The sequence below is a fragment of the Symsagittifera roscoffensis genome, chromosome 1 (assembly GCF_963678635.1).
Source record: "Symsagittifera roscoffensis chromosome 1, txSymRosc1.1, whole genome shotgun sequence".
In the NCBI taxonomy this organism is placed as follows: domain Eukaryota; kingdom Metazoa; phylum Xenacoelomorpha; order Acoela; family Convolutidae; genus Symsagittifera; species Symsagittifera roscoffensis.
In genome coordinates this window covers 36,481,498-36,509,029 of record NC_087062.1, presented here as the reverse complement: position 1 = coordinate 36,509,029, position 27,532 = coordinate 36,481,498, and positions in this window count along the sequence as shown.

Here is a 27,532-nt window from a genome sequence, read left to right as displayed (position 1 = left end):
CTTGAGCAGGAAGGCATTGTCCACCTCGCCGACCAGGCCCATGTCTGATGGGATATCCGTAGGAGTATCCTTGACGTTCGACAGGTTGATGATGTCGATGGGCAAGCAAAAGGGCGGCGCGTCATCGAATACCAGGCTGCAACCGCAGTTGACCTCATCTTCTCTGGGTCTAACCCCGGCATCGGGGGCGGCTGGCGATATAAGTGACATGTTCGCTGGCGTAATGACATGCCTTGAAGAACTGGTACGGGGCATGACTAAGAGAATAGACCGAGTCGAACAGAGAGCTCACCAGGGTCAGGAGAAATTGCGAGATGAGCTAACAAACGTAAGGTCGCAGGCGAGAGTCGATCAGGCTCAACTAATTTGTAACACCGATCAATGCTTGGCGGAGAGCTTGGCTGAAGCAACCAAGGAGTCAGAGGAAAGAGAGGTTAGGATGACCAGAGAGATCGAGCGATTATTGAACGACAAAACCTATGCTCATACGATGACTAGCCTGGAGAAGCGGTTGGATGTCTGATATGACCTGATGATGCGGAAGCTTGACGAGATCTTAAACGGGAGCAATCGGGAGGAGCGTTCCGCCCCAAGGGAGCGCTAACGCAAGGTAAATGATGGAAATGGAGCACCCAGCTATGCCGGGGCCCAGCAAAGCTCGAGAACGAGTTATGAATCTAAGCATAGAGAACGGCCCAGGGCAGCCCCATTGAGGCCAGCTTGGACAAACCCAGTCCCGCCGGAGGCGGATGCCCCCCTCCCCGGAGACAAGATTGCCCACTGAGCCACAAGTCAGATCAGTGCCAGATCTGACTACGGTCTCGCAGGACACAACGATGTATGATTAGATGTTTGAGCTCTTGAGTAGATCGCTTGAAACATTCATCACCAAGCTCTCGAAGTCAACCGAGAGAGGAGAGAGGTCAAGAAGGACACTTAAGAAGCCGAATTCATTCAAGGACGAGCCAGATGGCTGCATTGATACTTGGATAGAGGTGATGAAGTTGCACTTTGAAGTAGAGAATCTCTCAAAGAAACAGGAATGCAGAGCAATGATAAGAAACCTGGAGGTTACCGCCCTAAATTGTGTAATGGCGAAAAGGGCCAATGAACGAGACAGCGCTCGCAAGATAATCGACATCCTGTTGAATCGTTTTGGCTTTGGAGTACAAGGGCATCAGGCTATGGTGAAGATCGAAAAGAGGTGTCAAAGAGATGACGAATCCATAGACAAGTTTTTGGACGACCTTGAATTACTCAGAAGGAAGAGCAATACCGTTGAGAGAATATCGGAGCGAAACTTAGCTATTGCCTCAAAGTTCATGGATAGAGTAAAAAGTGATGAGCTGAAAATCATGCTAGCCTCATACTTAACCCTGTCGCTTGACCAGGTACCCACGCCCGATGATTTGCGTATGAAGTCGCGTGAGTACTTGCACATAAAACCGAGGGCGCAAAACCGTTACAGAATTTATGGCAACTAAAGCGGAACAACCATTGGCGCGAACTCCCGTTGGTACAGACCGCGTGACGACATGAATAAGAGGAGGTCATGTGCGAATTGTGGTTCGATGGACCACCATGTTTCCACCTGTTCTGCTTAGAAACAGAACATGAAAGCGAAAGGCTACTTTCTCGATGACGTTGATGCGACCGACGAAGACCACGAAGAGTACGTTAGAGGACTCAAAATGAAGTATGGACCAAGGTGCTTCTTCTGTAAATTGGAGAGACACTTCAAGTCGGATTGCACTCAATTTTGGGATGCGATGGCGGACGCGAAACATCCCCGCCATGAAGAGGCCTTTTCGGGCGTCAAAGCCAGTCGAGCACGTCTGATGAACGAGGCTGAGTCTCGGAGAAAAAAGGCGACACCGAGCACATTTACGGTAAAAAAAGTGAAGACTTTGCCTGATGAGGTGATAGCCTCAAGCCTGGAGGCAGGATCGGCCGGCCCGCTCAAGGTGGATTATGGCTTAGCGGCACGGACTGCATTACAGAATATCCAGCAGGAGCTGGCCACGAAAGAAGTTGAGCAATGGGTAAGGTCGGAACTAGAAAGCAAAGATCTTCGGGAAAGAAATGACATTCTGGGTAAAATAACGAAAGAATAAGACAAACATGAACCCAGAAAATCGGGACTGAAGCTAAATGTTATATTGGGTAAAAGCTTTGGCACGACGAAAGAAGGAATGAAAATAATGTCCATTATTTCGGTCGCAGGACACCAGGTGGTCAAGAACTTGAGTGAACCGTCCGAGATCACGCTGGTACACCTGGACATTTATGCGGACTACCTGAGGGAGAAGGATCCCAAGTTGGACTCCAGGGCAGTGCGAGCGCTGATCACGACAGGAGGTCCAAGGCTAATGAGAGTTGATGGACATTACATCGAAGCCCATGGTCCATACCCAATTCTAATGAATGTGGACGGCATGAACATCTACACGAAGGCTCACGTGACTGATGCAAGTGACCAAGTAGGCCGGATATACATTGGTCGAGCAGAGCTTAAGGTGCGACGAATCGGACATAACGCCATGCTTGAGCAGGATGCAGTTCATATAGGTTGCGAAGCCGATCTGGCAGCACATGTGCTAGATGTACAGGGCATACACTTTCAGTAAAAGGACTGTTAGACACGGGGGCAGTGGTCAGCGTCATGCCAGTCAGCACCTGGACTGACATGGGCTTCGACAGGTCGGATCTGATACCGACAAACATCAGACTGGCAGGTGCCAATCAGGGAGCAATCTATGTGACAGGACGGACCCCAATTATATCACTGCAGCTTGCAGGAAGACATCTTTGGATGAGCTTCCTGGTGGTGAAAAATTTAGACGAATCCGATCAATTCATCCTGGGAAGGGACTTCGTACGCAACTTTGATGTCACGATCGACCTCAATGACGGGTTGATCAGGATCAAAGATCCTGAGAGGCAGTTTGAAAAGAAATCTCTTAATAAGATCATAATTAACAGGCAAAGGTGCCAATTTTTCTGGATCGGAAAGTTAGATTAAAACCAAACCAAGGCGTGGTAGCGACGTTTAGGATCAGGAATCTAAATGAACTCCGTAATGACAGACAGGTGTGTCTGGTACCAAATCCAAACAGTAAGAGCTCGGCTATTTTAGGAAAAAATTTCTCACTCACTCAGAGCGGACTGTGTGTGAGTGTGTTGTTGAACACAGAAGCAACCACGGTGACAATACAGAGGGGAAAGAAACTTGGCTAAGCATTGCCTGAACACAGACTTTCAGAGTGTGGAGAACTTGAAAAAATTTGATGTAACTAAATGTCCCTTGCACGCGAATCAGGAATTTATACTGAAGAGAATAAGTGAATTGAAATCTTCTCAGAAATTGTTTTCAATGAAATCGGAGACAGATGATGGGTTGTCTAATTGCTCAATTTTTACCGAAAGACCAACGGAAACAGAGTTAGCAGCAAATAAACATGTCCTGCCCGAGATAAAACATCTGAAGTGTAGAATATCAGACCAAGAACTAGATTCGCTCAGGGCGGTGCTAAATCGGAATGCAGACTTTTTTCAAAGCATAAGGCCGACATAGGTTGCTGCAATTTTGTAGAACACGAGATTGAGATAGAAGAGGGCTCGGTGCCTCATAGGTAAGGGGCGATGAGAATGATTCCACATAAATCAGAAGCGTGCAGGAAAGAAATCGAGATGTTAATGGAGTACGACATGATCGAGCCGTCGAAGTCCCCGTGGGCTTGTGGCGTGGTCATGGCTAAAAAGAAAGGAGGAGAGCTCAGGTTTTGTTTTGATTTCCGTTACTTGAACGCAGTGACGATAAAGGATGCATACCCGATTCCCTGCATCGATGAGAGCCTCTCCAAGTTGGGGGACGCGAAGTTCTTCACGACATTGGATTTGGTCTCTGCGTTCTGGCAAGTGCCACTCAGAAAGCAAGATCGTGAGAAAACGGGCTTCGCGTGCGAGCTGGGATTGTTCTAGTGGAAGAGGATGCCCAACGCGAACGCCACATTCCAGCGACTGATGGCACAGGCACTCTCAAGTGTGACAAAGAGATACGGGAACCTCATCATATGTTATGTCGATGAAGTCGTGATAGCAACACCAAACCTGGAAGATCATATAGAGAGGTTGGATGAGGTGCTTACTTGCATAAAACAGGCGGGCCTAAAGTGCAAACCCTTGAAGTGTGAAATCCTTAGAGACTCAATAAAGTACCTGGGCTGCCTTGTGGATCAGCATGGTGTGAGACCGGATCCCGAAGAGGTCGAGGCGGTCTTGATCTGGAAGGCACCTAAGACAGATACACAACTGATGAGCTTTTTAGGGTTTCCTAATTATTATCGAGAGTTCATCAAGGGATACGCCCCGATAAGATATGCCCCATGCAGCAGTTGATGAGAAATAAGGGCAAAAAGTTCACTTTTACTGATGAGACACAAGTTTCACTTTGCGTTTATTAAACGCGAACTTTGCGAGGCACCGGTCCTCGGCATGCCAACAGAGAAGGGGATGTTTGTGTTAGACACGGATGCATCAGTGGTTGCGATATCAGGCATACTTCACCCGGAGCAAGAGTGGAACGGGAGAACGGTTCTGCGTCTGATAGCCTATGGAATTAAGGTCCTGAGCGATACTGAGATGATGTATGGCGCACCAAAAGCGGAAATATTCGCGGCGATCACTTTCGTGGAAAAATATAGGGCCTTTTTGGGGAGTGCTCCCTTCAAGTTGCGTGTGGATAATCGTGCCCTTGCCTGGCAGAAAACCTATTCGAAGGAGCAAGGTTATATTAGTCGTTGGATCGTGCGCCAGGATGGATACCACATGATCATAGAGCACCGTACCCGTGACAAGCACCAATGCTGATAGCCTCAGTAAAAAGATAGAATTCTATGAGCGCCTAGAAGAGAAGCAGGCCAATCAAGCAGTAGTCAAAGACGGATTTTCTTTTCTAGACAAGGAGACCTACGATAAACTACCACTCACCAGGTGGCTGGACAAGTCAGGGCACCCCATATCAGGACACCCTGAACTTCCGGTGGAGACGGCCGCTGAAGTAAAGGTATTGGCCAGGGGTGATCCTGTCCCGCTGGATCTGCTAGTCCGATCCAATCTGGTGCAGCAAGAGCTTACCAGGCTGGGTATAAACAGCATAGCCGTGCTAAATAGGACAGTGAACGTGGCGCCGGGCGTCATGGGGAAGCTCCGCGACTTGCTGGATAGAGACGTGGATAGGCATGAACGTGAGCGGATGGAAACCATCCAACGGTTGACCGTCACTGAGAGAACAGAGAAGAGGCAAGTGACCATTCGCAGTCGAAATGTTGAACGGGATTGCTTGAGGACTTCGTTCACAGAACAAGGGACATCGACCCCGGTCTAAGTCACTGAAGATGTCAGGGTCAAGTCGAAAACCATCTTTACGAGAAAAGTACAATTTAGGGATGCAAGGGAAGAATACGAACCGAGCTTGGATTGTTCATCCGGGGACGAGACAATGTCCGGGGAGACTGATACCTTCGATACCTACAAATACGTGCTGGTAATGATCGATCATTTCACGAAAAATGCAGAGGCAGCCCCCTGCATGACAGCATCAGCGGAAGAAACGTGCGATCACTTGATAAATGTGTGGATAGCGAGGCACGGCTGCCCCATCACAATCCAATCGGATAATGGCAAAGCAGTCGTGGGCGATCTCACGAAGGAGTTATTGAAGAGGTCACAGGTGGCACAGGCCCACTCGACCATTTATCACCCACAAACGAAAAGCCTAGTTGAAAGGCAAAATCGCATGCTGGTATCTATGTTGAGAGTTTATTGCTCACGCTACATGGATGACTGGGATAGACACTTGCCTCAAGTGATGGGCGCTTACAACAAAACAGAGCATTCCACCACGTTAATAAGTCCGCATATGATGCTAACTCGCATATGTCACGAAAAAGCTCTTCCGTTAACGTTCTTTTACCCTGAGTATGAAGGGAAGAAAACACCCCCGCAAACGCACGTGCGTGATGTTATTAGAAGGCAGCAGGACCTCAATGACTTATGCAGGAGGAACACGCAACAGGCGCAAATCAGACAAAAAAAATGAAATTTGATAAAAAGACTGCAGATGCAAAAGCCTACTCAGTTGGCGATTACGTCTGTGTGTTCCGGGAAGTAGTTCCACCAAAAGGAACCAAAAAATTATTTAAAAATTGGCGCGACCCATTTCAAATAATATAAATGCACCAAGGAGGTCGTTTTTATCGATTGAGCACCGGAAGAGCAGCTCACTACGAAAACATCAAACCGCACAATGCCTCATCAGAAGACTGGTGCATCCCAGCCGGAGACTATTTGATAGTGGATCCTGCTTGTGAAGTGAATGAAAGAGGTACGCGCGACAAAAACGACGGGAATGAGGTGATAGATAATTGCGATCTGCCACTGGTCCTGGAGTTGACCGAGCTAGGGGAGGTGGATGACGAATTTATACCTTAAGCCGAAGAGGACTGGGACTGGCCAGAACAAACTGAAATTGACAAAGGAGTACAGACTGACTTTCACTTCACCATTGAATAACGCCAGAGCAAGAAAGGAAGGAACAAGAAGAAATACAAGCCGTATGGCGAGGATTTCGTCATAGACAGGATAGTTTTAAGCGGTATGATGGAATCGCTGTTGGGACTGGATGAAGTAGCGGTACCAAAAGAGATCGACTTGTTCAATGACATGGATCAGGATTGGATCGACGATCGCTCCGAACCAGAAGTAGAGTTCGAACCAGAGGTGGAGCAGACTCATGAGCAAGAATTAACGAATTTGCGAGTGCTCGAATGGCTCCACGATCTGCCGGCAGATCTTAAAGAGACGAACTTGACGATTCAGGATGTCGATAAAGACGGCATCAAATACGACAGCCATGACAATACCGAGTGCAACTAGGTCGCTCCAGATGGCCCTCTACGCGTTCCGCAACCAACCTCGATCTGCTCGACTTTGGGTGATCGACGGGGACGTCGATGGATATTTTTGTCCGGGGAATGGGGGTAGGACTCACCCACACCCAAACCCTGATCAATAAAAAATAAAAATCGGCAAGGGAAACCGGAGAACTGAAACGGAAGGCGAGAACGCTAAAAAACCAACTTTTGGACGAATTTTTGAATCTTGTTTTGACTCAACGAACCATTATTCAAACATTATTGTCATAACGGACAGCGATTTCATACTCACGGAACGTACATGAGCTACAGCGATAACAGCGGATGTAAGCTTCAAGACAGCACTAGCGGCTGACTTTAAAAGAGAGTATAAGAATATCGAGTTTTTATGGAAACAGAGGCCTGGTGTGGGAAGGATGATAGCGCTGCCCCCTGTTGCATCACAGACACCAGGGAAAAATTTGTGTTTCCTTGTTACTAAGGCCACTGATAAGCAACAAGTGAATCCAGAGAGCTTGGTATTGGCCTTGACTCGACTTAGGGATTTTCTGGTTGAGAGAGGAGTGACCTCTCTCTTGTTACCAGTCTATGATCCCAATAGGAAAAGCTACATCCGAGAGAGTTATATGCCCTTGTGCACGTGATGTTTTCGGAAACTGACATAGAAGTTTACTTACACAAAAAATGCTATCTGAGCATATGCTAGGAGTTGCATTCGGCGATAAGTGGTTTTCATTAAGTTTACTTTTTAGGCATTAGAATTAAATTTTAGGCTAGCTACTAGGGATTATGTTTTATGTGATAGTGTGAATATGTGATGCTTATGTGTTTTGTTATTGTTAGATTAGGTTTTTTGTCAAGTTTGTATCATAAAAGACCTGGAACACTCCAGGTAGTGAAGGTGACAGCGCTCATTTGTTACCTTGATAAGGTTGCAGGTAGACGATCCACCTTGGTGCTAGTTTTTAAATTAAGAACAAAAGAGATTTTCAATGGATCACTTTTAAAAGATGTGATTGATGTTTTATTCTGGAAATGGGACTGCATGAAATGACGGTTTTAAGTCGTGACTTGCTTTTTAGATCTTGGCTGATCCACTTTTGTTCATTGAATTTAACAAATCAAAAGGACACGACGACCAAAGATACACGATAGAAAGATGGCTGACACGAATGATTTGATGGAATTTCTCTCAACGAGTCTAGGAGCGACTCTGGACGAGATATATCAGCGGCTGATTGACTGTGACTTTGCACAAGAAGACCCGGGACTGGCGATGTTTGTGGTCGCGCTCCTCGACGCGTTAGGACGAGAGGGTCGAGGGATTTGCCCCACGGAAGTAGTGATAATGCTGGTCTTTGGTGAGTCCGGGACCGCCGAGAGGGTTCGAAACCGACTGATGAGATGGCGGCGAGGAGAAACGTCTGGCCACGATTTGGCTCGTGAGCCGGGACTAGGCAAGCTGAGGGATACCCGGCTAGATGAGATGCCCCTACCTGTTCAACCTGTGCAGCCGCTCATTGGAGCAAAAAGACTACGTGATGAGCCGGGCCTGTCACACTCAGTAGCTTCTCCAACAGCTGCTCCTCCACTGAAGAGAGTGAGGATGAACGAGATGGAGATCCAGACCTCAGAGACGATTGAGACGTTGGAGAAGAAGGATCAGGATCAGAGCGAGCTGTGTGCCAAGCTGCAGGACTACAGGGCAATAGCTCGAGAAAGAGACGAATGGAAAAAGAAGTTCGAAGATCTGCAAATGGCCTTCAAGGAAGAAGAGATAAAACACTTGAAGGAGCTATATACGGCAAGGGTGAGCCAGGTGTCACCGTAGGTTCTGGCGACAATGAACTCCTCGGAGGTCCAGGGACACACGTTCCAGGACGAAGGACGTTCCCGAGGCTCCTCAGCAGACATCACAGTCTGCTCCGATCCCGAGAAATACGATTCCGGATCCTTCAGGCACCTATCTGGCTCCCCAGTTTCAAGAGTCATTCAATCAGGTGGCCAGAGCAGCGATGAATGATATCAACAGGACCACTGACCGGAGGGTGGGTAGGATCGTCCCTTCCCAACGCCATGATCGTTCCTCAAGTAGCTCGGAGCGAATACATCGAGCCATAGTACCAACGGGGACTACAGATGGTGGAACGAATCAGAAATCTCGCATATTTGACATCAGGAAGAATCTAATGGTACGCAACCAGTTCGTGCAAGTAGCCGCGGAGCATCCTCGAGCTTGTTTGAATGGCATGGGCTGGATCCCCGCCATAAGCAACCAGGCAATTCCCCAGGGAGTCTTCATTTGGTTGTAGGAGATATTTTAATGAGGGATCTGAACGAGATATTTGTCAATGGTCAGACTACTGTTCTATATTTTGAAGGATTTTCCGTGGCTCAGGTCATTAAGATGATGGAGTACCAGGGCGAGGATCACCTAGACACGTTGGTGATAATGCTCGGGACCAATGTCGTTTCGAGGGCCCCTGTAACCCCAGAGGGCAGGTGGGAGCCCCTACTGGTCTGCCTTCTGAACGAAACGAAAGAGAAATACAGGCCCAGACTCGTTGTGCTGTGCACGATACCGCAGGACCCGGTGGTGGGCACGCCGGTGGGGGATTTTATGAACGGCAACGTGACCCGGTGGAACGAGATGACCCGCAGTCTGGTGAGAAGCAATCCCAGCGAGCTGCGACTCATGGATCTTGAGAACATGCTGCGCATGATTGATCATCTCGCGCTCACCAGAGGCGGTATACACTTCAACACCCAGCAAGGGAGACGCTGGATAAACGACGGACATGTGTTCCAGACGCAGATAGGGGAAATGGAGCAAGAATTGAGGACAACCAACTCACTGGCTCGGACCAGTTCGACTGGAGGAGGTAGAGTGAGGGGTAATGTGCCGGAATCACTCGCCAATCTCCTCGGGCCCCTTGCAATGGAAACCGGTGCACCCGCTCCCATTGCTCCAAGCTCGGATGTGAGAGAAAGGTTGGGGACTGTTCCCCCAAGAAGGCAACCGTTGGAGAGCCGACTTGGGAGATCGGTTCATCAGAATCAGACAAGCTCCCAGACCGGAAGAAGAAGTTGAGCCAAGCAGCGTGCTGCTTTGGAACCGGCCAGACTCCAGCGGTTGGGGGCAATATAAAACGGACATGTCAACAAAATTGAACATGAGCACATTGACGTGTCGAGTGGATGCAAGAAAGATGATGTGTGGAGATGGTCCCACAGTGTCGGGATTATATCGAATACCGGGCGTGGACTGGCTAATAGCGGAACATGAACATTTTAGCTCCGTGATTACGCTCAGGTTCGTGGAACTCGATAGATTGCCTCGAGACAATACCTTTGGGCCCTTGAATACCCGATCTCTTAGGGAGGTCCGTCGTAGAGCCAGAGAAATGACACCACCTTCTCAGAAGGGCAAGTTTCTGGTAAAGAATAAGCCAAACAACAACCACCCAAAGCTGTATAGGCAGTTCTCCAAACCCCCGGCCAGGCACCTGGTGAGTACTCGAGAGAATATCCCCGAGCGACCTCGGTGGAGGGAGACGACAGGAGATACGCGGGACTGAAGGCACCAGTGGGTGACAGCCTGTTTGCTGCCTATGATCCTTTGGATATAAGGCTGCCAAATATTTGATAGTAACCAGTTCGGACTATCTCTACACGCTCCGTTCTCTCTTTTGGCCTGATGTGATTTTCCTGACAGCGCCTGGGGGCAATGATATGACGATAAGCGTGCGGAGGGCGATCAGCATGGACCCGCAGGTGATAGTAATTGCCGGCTCGAATGACCACTTGCAGAGTAGGGGGTTGTTGTCCCGTCTGACGGATGGATCAATCCCGAACAATGAAGTCGTGGGAGAGGCTATAATGACGTTGCTCTCAGCCATGACCGAGGTGAAAGCATCAGTGCAGCGACATTCCACCATGAATGTGGTGAAGATCATCTTCGCCCTATCACCGGGGTACGCCGCATTGCCTGAACCCCTACAGTTTGAGTACACGATGGTCACAACTCTGGCGGAGAGACAATTCAGCGTGATTATACCTGCGCCGAACAGGATGGTGGACCCTAACAACTACTACCCATCCCGTTCTGAGCTCCCTGCCATCTGGTCTGACATTTCCAATGCCATCCAGGGATTCAAGTATTGCAGCACAACTCGGTTGGTGCTGGAGGAAGTCCTGGGGTTGGAGCTGTCCAACTTCGCCAGGTTAGATGTTAAGGTCAGGGGTAGATGATGATCACTTGTTACTACAACAGGTGGCCAATTATCTCTGGTTCATTCAGATTATGCGAGAAATGAACAGGGGAGGACGGTTAGAAGGAATATGACGTCGCCGGAGGAGGACCTCATGGCGTTGGCTGTGTGGTTGTGTTTGTCGCTGAGAGTGTGTACTTTGGGAGAGGACGCGTTCGAGCATGCACCGGTAGTAATCAAAAAGATACACGCTTATCTGAATATTTGTTTGGCGAGAGGGAGTTAGCCGGGGGCATGATGTTACAATTGATGCAGGAAGTGAACACGATGTCGTTGGATAAGTTCCAAGCTGATTTTTTGGCCACGAGGGCACAATATGAAAGATCAGACGTTATCTTGGGTGGAATGGGAGTGGGATGGACGCCATCCTTCCTGTCAACGTGTTACACGAGGGCCTCCCGGAATCTAATCGCGAGCTTTGTCAAGGACATCCGGAAACTGTCAATCGGTCTGGTTCTAGCACTGTACGTGAAGTTTGGTCACGAGAACTTCGTGAAGGGACCTGCGAATCTCTTCACTCAAGCGTTAGCGGACCTGAGATTGGATGTACTCCTTGCCCTGATCTCCATGACATATGGTCGGCTGGGCGATTTGTTTGTGCTATTACGCTACCCCGAACAACTGCAGGGAGCGAGTCTAGAATTCAACGCGCAGTTGGAAACCGCCTCATTAAGGAAGATGAAGGATTGGAGGATACTCTTGCTCCAATGCAACAGAATAGGAGTATAACAGGAGAGGACAAGGTGGCGACGGGAGCGAGTGAATGCAAACATATTGTGGCATGCCCTTACTGACAGATCTGGCTGTAATGATGCGGATTGATCCGCTGGCTCTGATCCATGGACTGAGGGAGTTCGTCACGGTGGTGAACGGACCCGTGATGTCATTTGTGTTCCCGGATGTGCAAGTGAAGGCATACAGGAACTCGGTGTTGTATGTCAACTTAGTCTCGGTTTTGGATTGTTCCGTGCTGAATTGGGTGGAACAGAGGGAGCTGAGGGGGTTGGTTGGCCAGTGACGACAGGCTGTTCGGAAGAATAGCGGAGCCAGGATGGATGTTGATGGACTTCAACAACAACTTCAAGTGCCGAATGGTCAGCGAGGACCCTTCCCATGTCCAGTTTAATCCGAAGATTTGGAATCTGCGACCAGTGGTGAAGGATTCAGGAGAGACGATGCGGGTCCCACTTCGGCCGGAAGCATATGCACACGTCAAGGAGAATCAGCTAGCGTGGCTTTCCGGGTCCAGGCCGCTGACGGACCAATGCCCCCGATATCCACCGATAAGGAGGATGTTGCTGGGAGTCACGTCTCCTGTCATTGCCCCTCGCTTCGGAGCGGCTCGTGATGCGGAGGAGGAAATGCGGAAGTGGAGTGAAGGGATGGAGCCGCGCTTCATCAGTTGGAATGTTGCTGCCATGCATACTTTCGATTTCACGTTTCCTGATGCATGGAGCCGGAAGAAGATCAAGGCACCACCTTCCAGGATGCCAGGAGTGTCCGTTGACGTGTGGAATGACGTGTACACACCAGCAGATGATTGGTCACGATTGAAGTGGCCAGGAGAAATGAAAGTAATACTATTGGAAGTGGCAAAGGAGTGCAGAGGAGGCATGTACATGACGATAGACGAGCTGGCGCCATATGGCGACGAATCGGTAGAATTCCTGGTGAATGATGAGTTATTCTATCACGCATGGGATCTGACCGTACCTGCGCGGCCGGACTCGGGCACGGGCAAGCGGCAAGGCCCATCGGGACCTGGGCCGAGACCAGACACGAACGATGACAAACAGATGGATCAGGACGACAGTCACATGGAGGAAAAGGGAGAGAAGTCGAATGGACTGGACCTAGGAGCGTTGGAGAGAGACTTGCTGGAATAGCAGTTCAGTGAAGACGACGACGGGGACGTCGATGGAAGTCTATTGCTGATGAAACCATTGTCGTTCAGTGGATTCAAAGGGCATGGCAATGGCTTACTGGAATAGGGACATACCGAAACTGCTCCCTGAATCACCAAGGAGAAAAAGAATTGACGAGGCGATGAGGGTATCATTCCTGAGCCCATTACCTGAAGAGGAGTGGTAGAGATACCAGAGTGAACTTGAACATAAGGCTGGAGTGACCTGGAACCGAGTAACTTTCATGGAAAGGACATGGGACATGATACGCAGATACGGGACGCAGTCCGTAATGAAGGTGGGATTAAGCCAACCCATCATGCGCGAGGTTCTAGAGAAACTAATGAGCTCCGTAGAGTCTGATGTTCTGACCGAGTCAGTCACAGAGGACAGTGTCGATGATCAGCAGATCACGATAAAATTACCCGTCAGGCGAGCCAAGATACTGCTGAGCGGTTGAAAGGGAAGACAGGAAGCAAGACCGTGAATCAAAAAGTGGTGAAAACAAAAGACAGTGCAGTGGTGGCCTCGTTGGCAAGAGCAGCTCGGCCAAGTGAGAGTGGAGAAGGAGATGGTGCGACGCTGGCCGTGGGAGAAAAAGAGAACCTGATACCCCCGATGCTATTGGCAGGGCTGACCACATCGTCAACAAGATCGAATAAAAATGCACGGACTTTGGCGGATACTAAGCTAGAAATGGAGGTCATCAGTCAGTGTGGATCTGGAGGACTTGATGATTACAAGCTCTCGCGAACCAACATGGCCCGAATGAAGCTGGAGGGACAATTCGACGTGACCGAGTATAGTCGGATCACAGTGCCAGACTCAGTCCACATGAGAGATCCAGCAGGGGGTTACGTAGAGATGCTTATGGCAAAGAATTCCGCGAGAGTGCACCTGATGGCCTGAGACCAGAAGCAAGCCATGCAAGAGTATCTGAAGGAGCTGACGGAGAACTCTAACTTGAGTCGGAAAGAATACGGCACGGTGTTGTCCTCGGAGGAAAATGAAATCGGGTTGGAAAAACTGCTAGAAATCTCTTGGAGGGCGGCCCTCCAAAGATACTTTGACGAGACGATGCATGCACCTGCGACGGTGGCAGCATACATGGCTTATCCCTGTGCAAGAACTGACTTGCAGATGCGACTAGCCTGGTGTTTGATGGGAATCAAGAAAGCGGAGTATGAAGCCAGCAACCACTCGAAATCAAAGGAACATTATTTGAAATTGATGGAAGCCCTGCAAGTATTGATATCTAGAGACGATTCGGCGCAGGCTGGGCTAAGCGTAAAGATGCCCTTTGCTTTGTGAGGTTCGTGGTGGATCGTATCCCCACTCCTGCATTGGAAGAATGCATAAAAACCATTCGGCAAGGGGGAGTTGATCCTGAACGAAGCTTTTTGAGGGCACTCCAGGAACTATATCAGGACATACCGCTGCCCATACCAAATAAGGAATCGAACGACATGGAAAGCTATCGCAGGTTGGAAGAAGTGAAAAGATATTCCAACAAAGAGTTGAAAGTGAGCCGGGAGTTAATGGAAGCAGTCAGGGGACAGAAGACTATGCAACACTGGGGAAGTTGAAGTCATTCCAATATTTGTCTGGTATACCAGGGATGGCGTATAATCCCTTCGTGAACGAGGAAGCCAGGGAAGCACATTTTGACTATGAGCAAGTTGTGGTACTTGACTTCTGGGTCGAGTGAGTCAAAGAAACTGGCATGTTGATGATGGAACAGCCCAAGTTGGGAATCATCTTGGAGGAACGAGTGGTTGAACCCTCGGTTCCCGAGCTAAAGGGGCAAGTGAGTTTTGTTTGTGGTTCTTGGGACGGTCCCTTGAAAACCAGCTTAGTAACCATGTGGGAGCTCATGAAGCCTTCTTGGTGTCCACTTCCAAACGCCGGTTTAATCTGGGACATTGGACTTGGATGATGACCCGAGTCTACACGATTTGGCCATGATACACCATCTGCTGGCCCTGAAGATAACGAAGCAGAAGAGCAACCCATCCATGGAACCATCCGAGGGAAATTGCTCCGGTGATTGAATGAGACTGGGCACCTGTCTAGCCCACAGTAGTGGAATGAACGGTCACGTGTGCGACTCAGGGCACTGCCTGAATACGCTGAGTGAGCAGCATCGCCAGCTGGCTCAATTGTATGGGAGATTGAGCATGTCGGACAAGATTGGAAGGTAGTTGATTGCGGACTGTCATGGAGTAACAGAAGTGAACTTGATCACTGCCTTGGGATTTCCCTGGAGCGCTGCAGACTGAGCAACAAATTGGAGGTTGGCGAGAGGCTCTGGAGAACGAGATGAATTTGAAGCACAGTGAGGCCCATCATAAACATACTGGTTTGAAATATCTGGTGGGTTCGAGCTCTGCACTATATTGCAACAGTAGGTATCCTACGCACATGGTGGTGATGGACGCTAAGACACAGCAGGTGTTGGTCGACCAACTCTTCTCTGTGCCAAAGTGTGTGAGGTTGGCCAGGATGTCGGAAAGGTCATATGATTTGCTGACAAAGATCATTCGGGCCGTCCCGAAGAGATATGAAGGAGAGTTGCAGGACGTGATGGATGAAGAATTCATGAGGTTGAGTGAGGGTAATGTGAGTGAATTCCAGAAGAAATTACGAGCGGAGCGTTACCCACCGAATTCCCCACCATGGATGAGAAGGACGATCTACACAGGATTATGATGGAAGTGGAACCGTTGCTGGGAGCTTCAGGGTATTGGACCCGAAGGAACATATTGATGACCCATGGGGAGTATCCTTGTCACTGTCTGGCGCAGACGTTATGGTACCCCAAACGCGGGATTAGTGTAGGACGTGGAGGAGTTGTACTCCACGGGGTTGTCCGACCAAAATCAACAAGTGTCAATCGTGGTGGTTAGTGCCATGCTGGCGGTGAGATTGTACTCCACGGGGTTGCCCGACCAAAATTAACAAGTGTCAATCGTGGTGATTAGTGCCATGCTGGCGGTGAGATGATTAGCAGCTAACGCGGGCACAAGTGAGCAGGAGACGGCCGTTGTGTGGCGATCTGGTAGGTTTGGGTACGCTCGCTCGAAGAGGTTGAGTACCTCATTACCTTTACTAGCCACAGTATTTCTTAGTTTTAATATTCAGGACGACAGCATAAATAACTGATTATACTTGGTAAGATACATTAGGTTAATTTTAACGGGTGCGTGGCCGTGCCACATCCCAAATTTTAAACAAGAAATTTTATGGCGAGATGACGTAAGTAGACAGAAAAGAAACTTTATATAGGACACTCCTCGTGGTGCAAATTTTGGGATAATGTTGAAAGGCAGTGAGATGTAGTATGATGCCATTTATGACACACAGTAAGTTGAGGTGGATTAGATAAATTTCATTTTCTAATGCGATTTGTAAGGTTGATTATAGAGAATTGGAACACTACTTGACGATAACCCGGTGTTATGCGATCAATGGGTACATTGATGGAGACTGTCCGGGGAGTATATGCCATTCTGCCAGATTGGTACCGCGTAACCTTCCTGCACGACACGAGAAAAGAAATAAAGGCCTTAGCGATAAAAACTGTTGCGAAGGAGGGTCAATAAATTCTGGAATTTTGATTTTCAAAATTTCGATTTGTGACGTCACATTTCTCAGAAACGTAAAAACGGCCATTTTGAGCCAAAAAGTGACAAAAAACAGAAAACAGCTAAAATAGTGAAAAGCACTCGTACGAGAACGATAGAAGAAACGAATCTTCTTATCGTGCCGATCGCGCAAGATAAGACAGCTAATTGGAGATGATTGGTGGAAAGGAGGCTTCAATTGGTGGAAGAAGAAAAGAGCAGTACCCCCCCATGCCACGAATTGGTGTGCCATTCTGCCAGATTGGCACAGCACAACCTTCCGACGAAGCAGGAATCAGAGAGAAAAGGCCTTAACAGCAAAAAAGTGCTTGAAAGGAGGGTCGAAGTATTCTGAAATTTTCTATTTTTAAAATTTCGATTTTCAAGTTGATATTTCTCAGAAATACGAAAAACGGCCATTTTGACCAAAGGGGCTGAGAAAATCAGAGCAACGCCAAATATTGTGAAAAACAGTCGTACAAGAGACGGAAAATACGAAGCTTCTTATCGTGGCAGCAACGCACGATAAGACCCTTATCAGCGGATATTAGTGGAGAAGGAAGCTTCAGTGGGGAAGGAATATTCCACGGAACCCTCCCGGGACACAAATTGAAAGAGATAAGAGCGTTATCGCAGGAATATTACGGGAGCGGAGGCTTGGTCCCCCAGACACTGTCTTATGTGAAGGGACTGTATAAAACTGACTGTATAGCTACTTGGATGTCGTGAACCTTAAAATTAATACCGGTGAACTTGACATTTTAGAATATGAGTAGCTAGAAAGAGAAAGGGTCAATCCATCTCCAATGGATTTAATATAGAACTGTCACACAAAAACATATTAAAATAGGTTGTTCGAGCCGTGTTTTTAATGACAATCACGTAGTCTGAGGATCCGAGACTCAGCTATGTGGTTGTGTTCGCATGTAAACGAAAGCTGATCAAAAGTCGTTTGACTGATGGCCTAAAATAGTAACTTTTTACTTAGCCCTAAACAGACCAGAAAATCAACTGGCAAGGTCGAGACGGTGAAAAACGAGTAGGATTAAGGTAACTGACGCCTGCCAGTCGTTAATAGGTACTTTTTCTACGCTCCGTCGCTGTGTAGTATTTGGGCGAATGTTACAGGCCTGTCAAAAGCATAAGACCATCATGATCAGCAAGCGTTTCAGCGACGAACCCTCCGCTCCGGGCGTATGCCCGAGTTAGAGGCCTTAATGACCGTTATTGTACTGGGGGGAAGGTGCGTACCCTCCGTCCAGTACTATTTAGCTTTTTAACTTAGTTAACAATGAAAATTCCGGGGGCCGGAGGGTTAGGTGGGAAGTCATGAGCCCGCTTGTCCCAAGGTCCCGGGACCAAAACCAATTAAAGAGAAAGCGTAAAACCAAACAAAAATAGTGTATAACCAACAAAAAGCCAAAAACAAATTAATTTGAAAACAAAAAGTACAAAAAACAGTAAAAAAACCCAAAAAAGACCAAAAACAGTAAAAAATGTAAAGTGACAGTTTATATATTATTTCCGGACGAGATGTGATCTGACCTTCCTATTTGTTGTTGTTTCAGATTGATTTATGTTTGTTTTGGTGAAGGGTTGGATACCCTTCCTCGAGTGTAATTTGAGTGTTTAAGCACGTTAATGGTGATTTTGCCGGTGACCGGAGGGTAGAGTGGCAAGCTGATCAACGTGTTCCACACTCAACAGGGGCATCAAGAACAACATCCGCAACGACTGTTGGGTATCGTTGAAACATTTTTAGTATCGTTCGGGTACTATTTCATTAAAACTTAAGTGGTGGGGGGCACGATTGGCGCGGTCCGATTGTACCCTACATCGATTACAAATTTCCGAGTTAAGGGTCTTAATTCGGGTATTTTGGTGCAAAAGAGGGTATAGTACTATTCATTAACGACTACTAATAGGTTATTATCCTAATTACATTTTACTTATCTCCTAATTAGACCCAAGTAACACCCAATTTTGTCGAAAATTATCGATTTTCGATCAAACTGTAGACCCCCAAATTTTTGGATATCCGAGCTTTTCCGAACAGCAAAAAGCTTTTATATAGGGAGTAGCTACGTAATTCGATCCCCCTAACTACAGAAACCGCGTGAGAAAAGACTCAGTGAAAGTTGGATAAAACCAGAATTTTTCGGTCAAAATTTCGATAATTTTCTGAATTTTGTCAATCTGTTTTGGGGATCGAGTTTTTGAGTTTTTAGAGTTAGAGCAATAAAATTTTTTGTGTTAGGAGCGTGCTTGCATAACGTGCTCGGCTGCCAGAAAAATTCGTGAGTAACCTTCCGATTAGCTCCGTAGATAGAGCTAACGACTTAATTGTCATTGGCCAAATTTTTGTCTCCAAACCAATTTTGATCCAATTTTTTGCCCTATCCCAGTGTCGTACAGGGCTGCTACGCTCGTTTCAATTATTTTTAGGCACTTTCGATAGGAATTGCGGAAAAAGTTTCTCAGAACCTATATAGGTGGTGAAAAAAGGCCATTTGGACAAACACGTTTTTGGCAATTTCTCAAAGACTAGTCATCCGATCGGGATAATTTTGGTACCATAAGTCGACGTTTTGGACCACTTTTCTTCGGACCGCAACCGTTTTTGGGTTGATAATCTCGGAAAAGAAAAACCTTTTAGAATTTGTTGGTTCGGAGGGTCCAAATTACAGGTAACCCTCCGAGCGGCAGAAAATTTTGTCAAAACACCTTTTATCCAACTGGGAAGGTTGACCGTGTCAGCCAACCTAGTTTTAAGTCAGGTAGACCGCTTTTGGAGACTTTATTGCGGTAACATAACCTTTTTTCTTGATTTTTGGCCCTTAGCAACCCTCCTTAGTGGAAAATTTCCACGAGGTTATCCAAAGAGGTTAAGACAGCCCCCCATAGAGAATTTAGCTTGTTTTGACGCTTCCTGAAGTTAATTGAAGGCCCTTCTGAGTGAGACTCAGAAATTTGAAAATTTTTGAGGTACCCTCCGAAGTAACCCTCCGGAGCATATTAAGCATCTTATTGACCCTCCTTAGTAAATTTAAGGGGACCCTCCGAGGTAACTCGGGTGCTTAAGGTACCCTCCGAAGTAGGCTAAGTGTCTTAACAAGCCTCCGAAGTCACCCTCCGGAGTGTCTTAAACCTTCTAAACAACCTTCCTTGTTAGAAACTTGAGGAAACCTTCTGTGGCAATTTGGGAAACCGGAAAATATCCATTTAATCAAAATCATATTAGAATATTAGGCGTGCTTATTAGGATCATAAGAGCCCATTTTGACCCGGAAATTCGTGATCAACTTTGGATTCTAGATCGGGTGTATCAGAAGTACCCGAACAAAAATTTTTTTTTGATTGTGATTTTGGTTGTGTGGTTGCCTTGAGCTACTTAATAGGAAAGTTCGGGCAATCCGGGAACAAATAAAGGAATACCTCGGTGAGTGTATTAGGCAAATACACACTCACTTGAGAAGAAAAGTTGTTCCCTACTCTCGTGCACTTGAAGCAGTCCGGGTGTGGGAGAGCTTTTTCAGAGACTTTAGAAATTTTCGATCAGAGGTTGCCTTGAGCCACTTAATAGGACAGCTCGGGCAATCGCAGGGCACCTAAAAGAAGACCTCGGTGGGTGTATTAGGCAAATACACACCCACTTGAGAAGACTGTGTCCTGGGCTTAGTTCTTTCGGATCGTTCCCATTGGGGGAAGTCTTTTTCTTTAAGACTAAAATTTATTGATCTGTTTCTGAGTCATCACTGCTTTTTATCAAAGATTGTTTAATTTTAACAAAGCAGTGACTTGATAAATTGTGTGGCGATAAATTGATACTGACAAAAGGTCGCTGTCACCTGTAGAATATTCTTATCTGATTATCTATTGTGTTTGGTGTGTTGATTATATCTTGTGAAAATTTTGTGATACTGTTATAATATACGACAGGGTTGAGTTAGCATTATATCAATACTGAGCAGGCCCTGTGTGTGTGTGTGTAACTCTAGCTGAGTCACTAAGATTGTCATTGAGACACCTAAGAGACACTCTTGATACTTACGAGATCGAGGAGGCAGCGTTAAGTAATTTAACTTGAATTTGTTTGCGGTACGTGTGCGTCGCCATTAAATCATACGAAAATTGTTTTTGTAACAAAGCATGCAGCGCAGGGACTCGTTAGGATTGACTACTAGGATTCCCAGGCTGAGTAAGGGCAGCACGCGAAAATTTAAAACTAGGCGTAGCCAGTCCTCGATTAGCAGCGCCTCCGACGTGTTTGCCGAAAACGAATCGACTAAAGGTCAACCTGATCTTTCAGTGAGCGAAATGAGATTGAGGAGCGAGAAAAACCTCGATGGCGATCAAAGGCGGAGCGCCGAAGCCGGATGCGCGAGCGAAACGCTTGTGGACCCCTTTGACGAGGGAGAACAGACGCTCATTCGACCCGACTTTGAGCCCAGCGAGGATCTCGAGCGGGAGGAAGTCGAGAGGACGGAGGAGACCTCGGAGCGTTCCGAGGTCGAGCCGCGAGAGGAAGTGTTATTCAAGGGCATGTCCAAATCGGAGACCAAGAGTCACAGGTGGAGGGGAAAATACTCACATTCGGCTAGTACCCACTCATCTTTGGCCAAGCAGAGCAACAACGCGATGATGTCGAGTATAAGTCCGAGTGAAGAACAACCGGGTTCGAAGGCCAAGTAGAGTTGGAAGTCTTTGTACGACGAGCGCATGGCGTCACTACCAACTGTAGGTTTAACTTCCAGTTATGACTACCCGGAGATAGCCCATCCGGATTTGAACTTCACACCGTGCCCAAGGAATGATATGAGCAGGAAGGCGTCGTCAGCCTCGCCGACCAGGCCCATGTCAGATGGGATAACGATGGGAGCGTCATCAACCTTCGATAGATTAATGACATCGATGAGCAAGCAAAAAGGCGGTGCGTCATCAAGCACCTGGCTGCAGCCGCAGTTGACCTCACCTTCTCTGGGACTAACCCCGTCATTTGGGGCCACTGGCGACATAAGTGACATGTTCGCTGGCGTAATGAATGGTCTAGATGAACTGAGACGGGACATGGCCAAAAGAATAGATCAGGTTGATGAGAGAGCTCACAAAGGTCAAGAGAATCTGAGAGACGAACTAACGCACGTGAAGTCGCAGGCGAGGGTTGATCAGGCTCAGTTGATTCGCAACACCGATCAATGCCTGGCGGAGAGCCTGGCACAGGCAAACAAGGAGTCATACGAAAGAGAGGCTAGGATGACCAGGGAGATCGAACGATTGTTGAACGATCATGATAGTACCTACGCCTACACGATGACTAGCCTGGAGAAAAGGTTAGATGCAAAGTCTGACTTAATGATGCGGAAGCTTGACGCGATCCTGAATGGGAGCGATTAGCAGGAGCGTTCCAACCCAAGGGAACGCTCACGCCATGCGAATGATGGAGATGGTACGGGCAGCAATGCCAGAGCCCAGCAAGGCTCGAGAACGAACTACGAACCTAGAAACAAGGAGCGGCCAAGGGCAGCCCCGTCGAGGCCTGGCTGGACGAATCCAGTCCCGCCGGAGGCAGATGCTATCCCGGAGACAAGGTTGCCAACCGTGCCACAAGTCAGTTCAGTACCAGATCGGACTACAGTCTCACAGGACACAACGATGTATGCCTCGATGTTTGAGCCTCTGAACAGATCTCTCGAAACATTCATCACCAAGCTCTCGAAATCAACCGAGAGAGGAGAGAGGTCAAGAAGGACACTGAAAAAGCCGAAGTCATATAAAGACGAGTCAGACGGCTGCATTGATACTTGGATAGAGGTGATGAAGTTACACTTTGAGGAAGAGAATCTCTCCAAGAAACAAGAGTGCAGCGCGCTAACGAGCAACCTGGAGGGTACTGCACTAAGCTGTGTAATGGCGAAAAGAGCCAATGAGAGAGACAGCGCTCGTAAGATATTCGACATCCTGCTGAATCGTTTCGGCTCTGGAGTACAAGGGCACCAGGCTATGGTGAAGTTCGAAAAGAGGCGTCAAAGAGATGACGAATCCATAGATAAATTTTTGGACGAACTTGAATTGCTTAGGAGGAGAAGCAACCCAGATGAGAGAATATCCGAGCGAAACTTGGCCATTGCTTCGAAGTTCATGGACGGAATAAGGAGTGAGGAGTTGAAGACGATGTTGGCCACACACTTCACCCTGTCGCTTGACCAGGTACCCACGCCCGACGATTTACGTATGAAGTCACGCGAGTATCTACTCATAAAACCGAGGGCGCAAAACCGTTACAGCAATTATGGCAACTATAGCGGGACAAACACTAGTGCGAATTCCAGTTGGAACAAGCCTCGCGATGACATGGATAAAAGGAGGTCGTGTGCGAATTGTGGTTCGATGGATCATCACGTTTCCGCGTGTTCTGCATACAAACAGAACATGAAGGCGATAGGCTACTTTCTCGAGGACGTCGACGCGACCGACGAGGATCATGAAGAGTACGTCAGAGGGCTCATCATGAAATATGGTCCGAGGTGTTTCTTCTGTAATTTGGAGGGACACTTCAAGTCGGATTGTACTCAATTTTGGGATGCAGTAGCGGACGCGAAACATCCCCGCCACGAAGAGGCGCTTTCGGGTGTCAAGGCCAGTCGAGCACGTCTGATGAACGAGGCTGAATCTCGGAGGAAGGAGACGACACCGACCACCTTCACGACCAAAAAGGTAAAGACACTGCCTGACGAGGTGGTAGCCTCGAACCTCGAGGCAGAGTCGTCTAGCTCACTCAAGGTGGATTATGGCCTGGCGGCAAGGACAGCGCTGCAGAATGTCAAACAGGACCTAGCCACGAAAGAAGTGGAGCAATGGGTAAGGTCGGAGCTGGAGAGCACAGATCTTCGGGAAAGTTTTAATGTTCTGGGTAAAACGACGAAAGTAGAAGACAAAGAGGAACCCAGGAAACAAGGACTAAAACTGAACGTTATATCTGGTAAGACTTTCGGCATGACGAAGGAGGGGACCAAAATAACGTCCATCATCTCAGTCGCAGGGCACCAGGTGGTCAAGAACTTGAGTGAACAACCGAAATTACACTAGTCCACCTGGACATCTATGCCGACTACCTGAAGGAGAAAGATCCCAAACTGGACTCCAGGGCATTGCGAGCGCTGCTCACAACGGAAGGTCCAAGGCTGATGAAAGTGAATGGACATTACATCGATGTCCATGGCCCTTACCCGATCCTAATGAATGTGGATGGCATCAATATCTACACGAAAGCTCACATAACTGATGCGAACGATCAGATTGGCCGGATATACATTGGTCAAGAGGAGCTGAAGGTTAGACGAATCGGACACAACGCGATGCTCGAACAAGATGCGGTGCATATAGGTTGCGAGGCCGATCTGGCTGCGCACGTGCTGGACGTGCAAGGCAGACAACTTTCAGTAAAGGGACTGCTAGACACGAGAGCAGTGGTTAGTGTCATTCCAGTCAAAACTTGGATCAACATGAGTTTCGAGAGGTCGGATCTCATACCGACAAACATCAGGTTGGCAGCGGCCAATCAGGGAGCGATCTATGTGACTGGAGGAACCCCGATCATTTCACTGCAGCTCGGAGGAAGACATCTTTGGATGAGCTTCCTAGTAGTGGAGAATTTGGACGAATCCGATCAGTTTATCTTAGGAAGGGATTTGGTTCTCAACTTTGACGTCACGATCGATCTCAATGACGGGTTGATTAGGATCAAGGATCCTGAGAGAAAGTAGGAAAAAAGACACCTTAATAAGATCTTAATTAACCAGGCCAAGGTGCCGATTTTTCTGGATCGAAAAGTTAGATTAAAACCAAACCAAGCCGTAGTAGCGACGTTTAGGATGAGGAACTTGAATGAACTCAGCAATGACAGACAGGTGTGTCTGGTACCAAATCCAAACAGTAAAAGCTCGGCTATTTTAGGAAGAAGCTTCTCACTCACTCAGAGCGGACTGTGTGTGAGTGTGTTATTGAACACAGAAGCAACAACAGTGAAAATACAGAGGGGAAAGAAACTTGGCTACGCTTTGCCTCTGAACACAGACTTTCAGAGTGTGGAGAACTTGAAAAAGTTTGATGTAACTAAATGTCCATTACATGCGAACCAATAATGTATAATGAAAAGAGTGAATGAATTGAAATCTTCTAGGAAATTGTTTTCAATGAAGTCGGAAACAGATCATGGGCTGTCTAGTTGTTCCAACTTTCCTGTAATATGAAGCCGACGGAAGCAGAGTTAGCAGCGAATAAACCTGTCCTACCTGAGATAGAACATCTGAAGGGTAAAATATCAGACAAGGAACTAGATTCGCTCAGAGCGGTGCTAAATCGGAACGCAGACGTTTTTTCGAAGCATAAGGCCGACATAGGTTGTTGTAATTTGTAGAACACGACATTGAGATAGAAGAGGGCTCCGTACCTCATAGGGAAGGGGCGAGAAGAATGACCCCAAACAAGTCAGAAGCGTGTAGGAAGGAGATCGAGATGTTAATGGAGTACGACATGATCGAGCCGTCGAAGTCCCCATGGGCTTGTGGCGTGGTCATGGCGAAAAAGAAAGGGGGACAACTCAGATTTTGTTGTGATTTTCGTTATCTGAACGCAATGATTATAAAGGACGCATACCCGATTCCCCGCATCGATGAGAGCCTATCCAAGCTGGGAGACGCGAAATTCTTCACGACGTTGGATTTGGGCTCTGCGTTCTGGCAAGTGCCACTCAGAAAGCAAGATCGAGAGAAAACAGGCTTCGCGTGTGAGCTGGGATTGTTCCAGTGGAAGAGGATGCCATTCGGATTGTGCAACGCGACGGCCACATTCCAGCGACTGATGGCCCAGGCACTCACGAGCGTCACTAAGAAATACGGGAATCTCATCATGTGTTATGTCGATGATGTCGTGATTGACCTTAGAACACCAACCTTAGAAGACCACATAGAGAGGTTGGAGGAGGTGTTTTTCGCCTGGTTGACAAACATGGAGTGAGACCAGATCCCGAAGCGGTTGAAGCGGTGCTGACCTGGAAGGCACCTAAAACAGATACACAGCTGATGAGTTTTCTGGGATTCGCTAATTATTATCGAGAGTTCATCAAGGGGTATGCTGACAAAATATACCCCATGCAGAGGTTGATGAGAAACAAGGGCAAAAAGTTCACCTGGACTGATGAGGCACAAGTTTCATTTGAAAACATCAAACGTGAACTTTGCGAGGCACCGGTCCTCGGCATGCCAACAGAAAAGAGGATGTTCGTGCTGGATACGGATGCATCAGTGGTTGCGATATCGGGCATACTTCACCAGGAGCAGGAGTGGAACGGGAGAACGGTTCTTCGTCCGATAGCCTACGGGAGTAAAGTCCTGAGTGATACTGAAATGAAGTATGGTGCACCAAAAGCGGAGATGTTTGCGGTGATCACTTTCGTGGAAAAATACAGGGCCTACTTGGGGAGTGCTCCCTTCAAGTTACGTGTGGATAATCGTGCCCTGGCCTGGCTGAAAACCTATTCGATGGACCAAAGTTATATTGGTCGTTGGATCGTTTGCCTGGATGGATAACACATGATCATAGAGCACCGTACCCGTGACAAGCACCAGAACGCAGATAGCCTCAGTAAAAAGACAGAATTTTATGAGCGCATCGAGGAGAAACAGGCTAACCAATCAGAGATCAAAGACGGGTTTTCCTTTCTGGACAAAGAAACCTACGACAAACTGCCACTTACTAGGTGGTTAGAAAAGTCAGGGCATCCTATACCCGGACACCCTGACCTTCCAGTGGAGACGGCTGCGGAGATAAAACTATTAGCCAGGGGCGAGCCCGTTCCGTTGGATCTGCTAGTCCGATCCAACTTGGTACATCAAGAACTTACCAGACTAGGAATAAACAGCATGGCTCTATTGAACAGAACGGTGAACGTGGCGCCTTACGTCATGGGAAAGCTCCGTGTTTTGTTGGACAGGGAAGTGGATAGGCATGATCGTGAGTGGATGGAGACCATGCAGCGGTTGACTGTCACCGAGAGAACAGGGAAGAGGTCAGTGTCCATTCGCAGCCGAGGCGTTGAACGGGATTGCAGGTCGATAGTCAATCAACTGGTGAGCTCGATGCCGAAGGAGGTCTTATTGAGAACTTCGTTCACTGAATATGGAACACTGAGACAGAACCAAACCACTGAGGAAGTCAGGATTAAGTCAAAATCTAGCTTCACGAGGAGAGTGCACTTCACGGATGCAAAAAAAGAAAACGAGCCGAGCCCAGATTGTTCGTCCGTGGACGAGACAATGTCCGGGGAGTCTGATACCTTCGAGCCAGTCAAGGACGACTCGTCTGAGGAGTCAGACACCTTTGAGCCCGTGCAGGACGACTTGTCCGGGGAGAGGTTGACGAGACCACCTAGGGGCAGAATTTTGTCCGGGGAGTCAGGTTTGAAGCGACCGATGGACAGAGTTTTGTCTGGGGAGTCGAGAAACATCTCAGACAACTTGGAATATGATGTTGGGGAATCAGTCGACTCAAGTGTTGACTCGAGGCCCCAGTCCTGGGACAACACGTCTGAAACAACTTCCAATTCCGAAATGTCAGAGATCGCAATCCACTCCTTATTGGTAGAGTGGAAGCAGCGTGGGCTGGACCGAGAAAATCATCAGGATCCAGACAGAGACAGATACACCTCAGATGAAGAGGGCACTGTGGTAGATAAAGCCGCAGACGAGCTCGAGCTGATAGCAGTTTCGAAACGCCCAACCAGATTGCTGCCACATGGTACG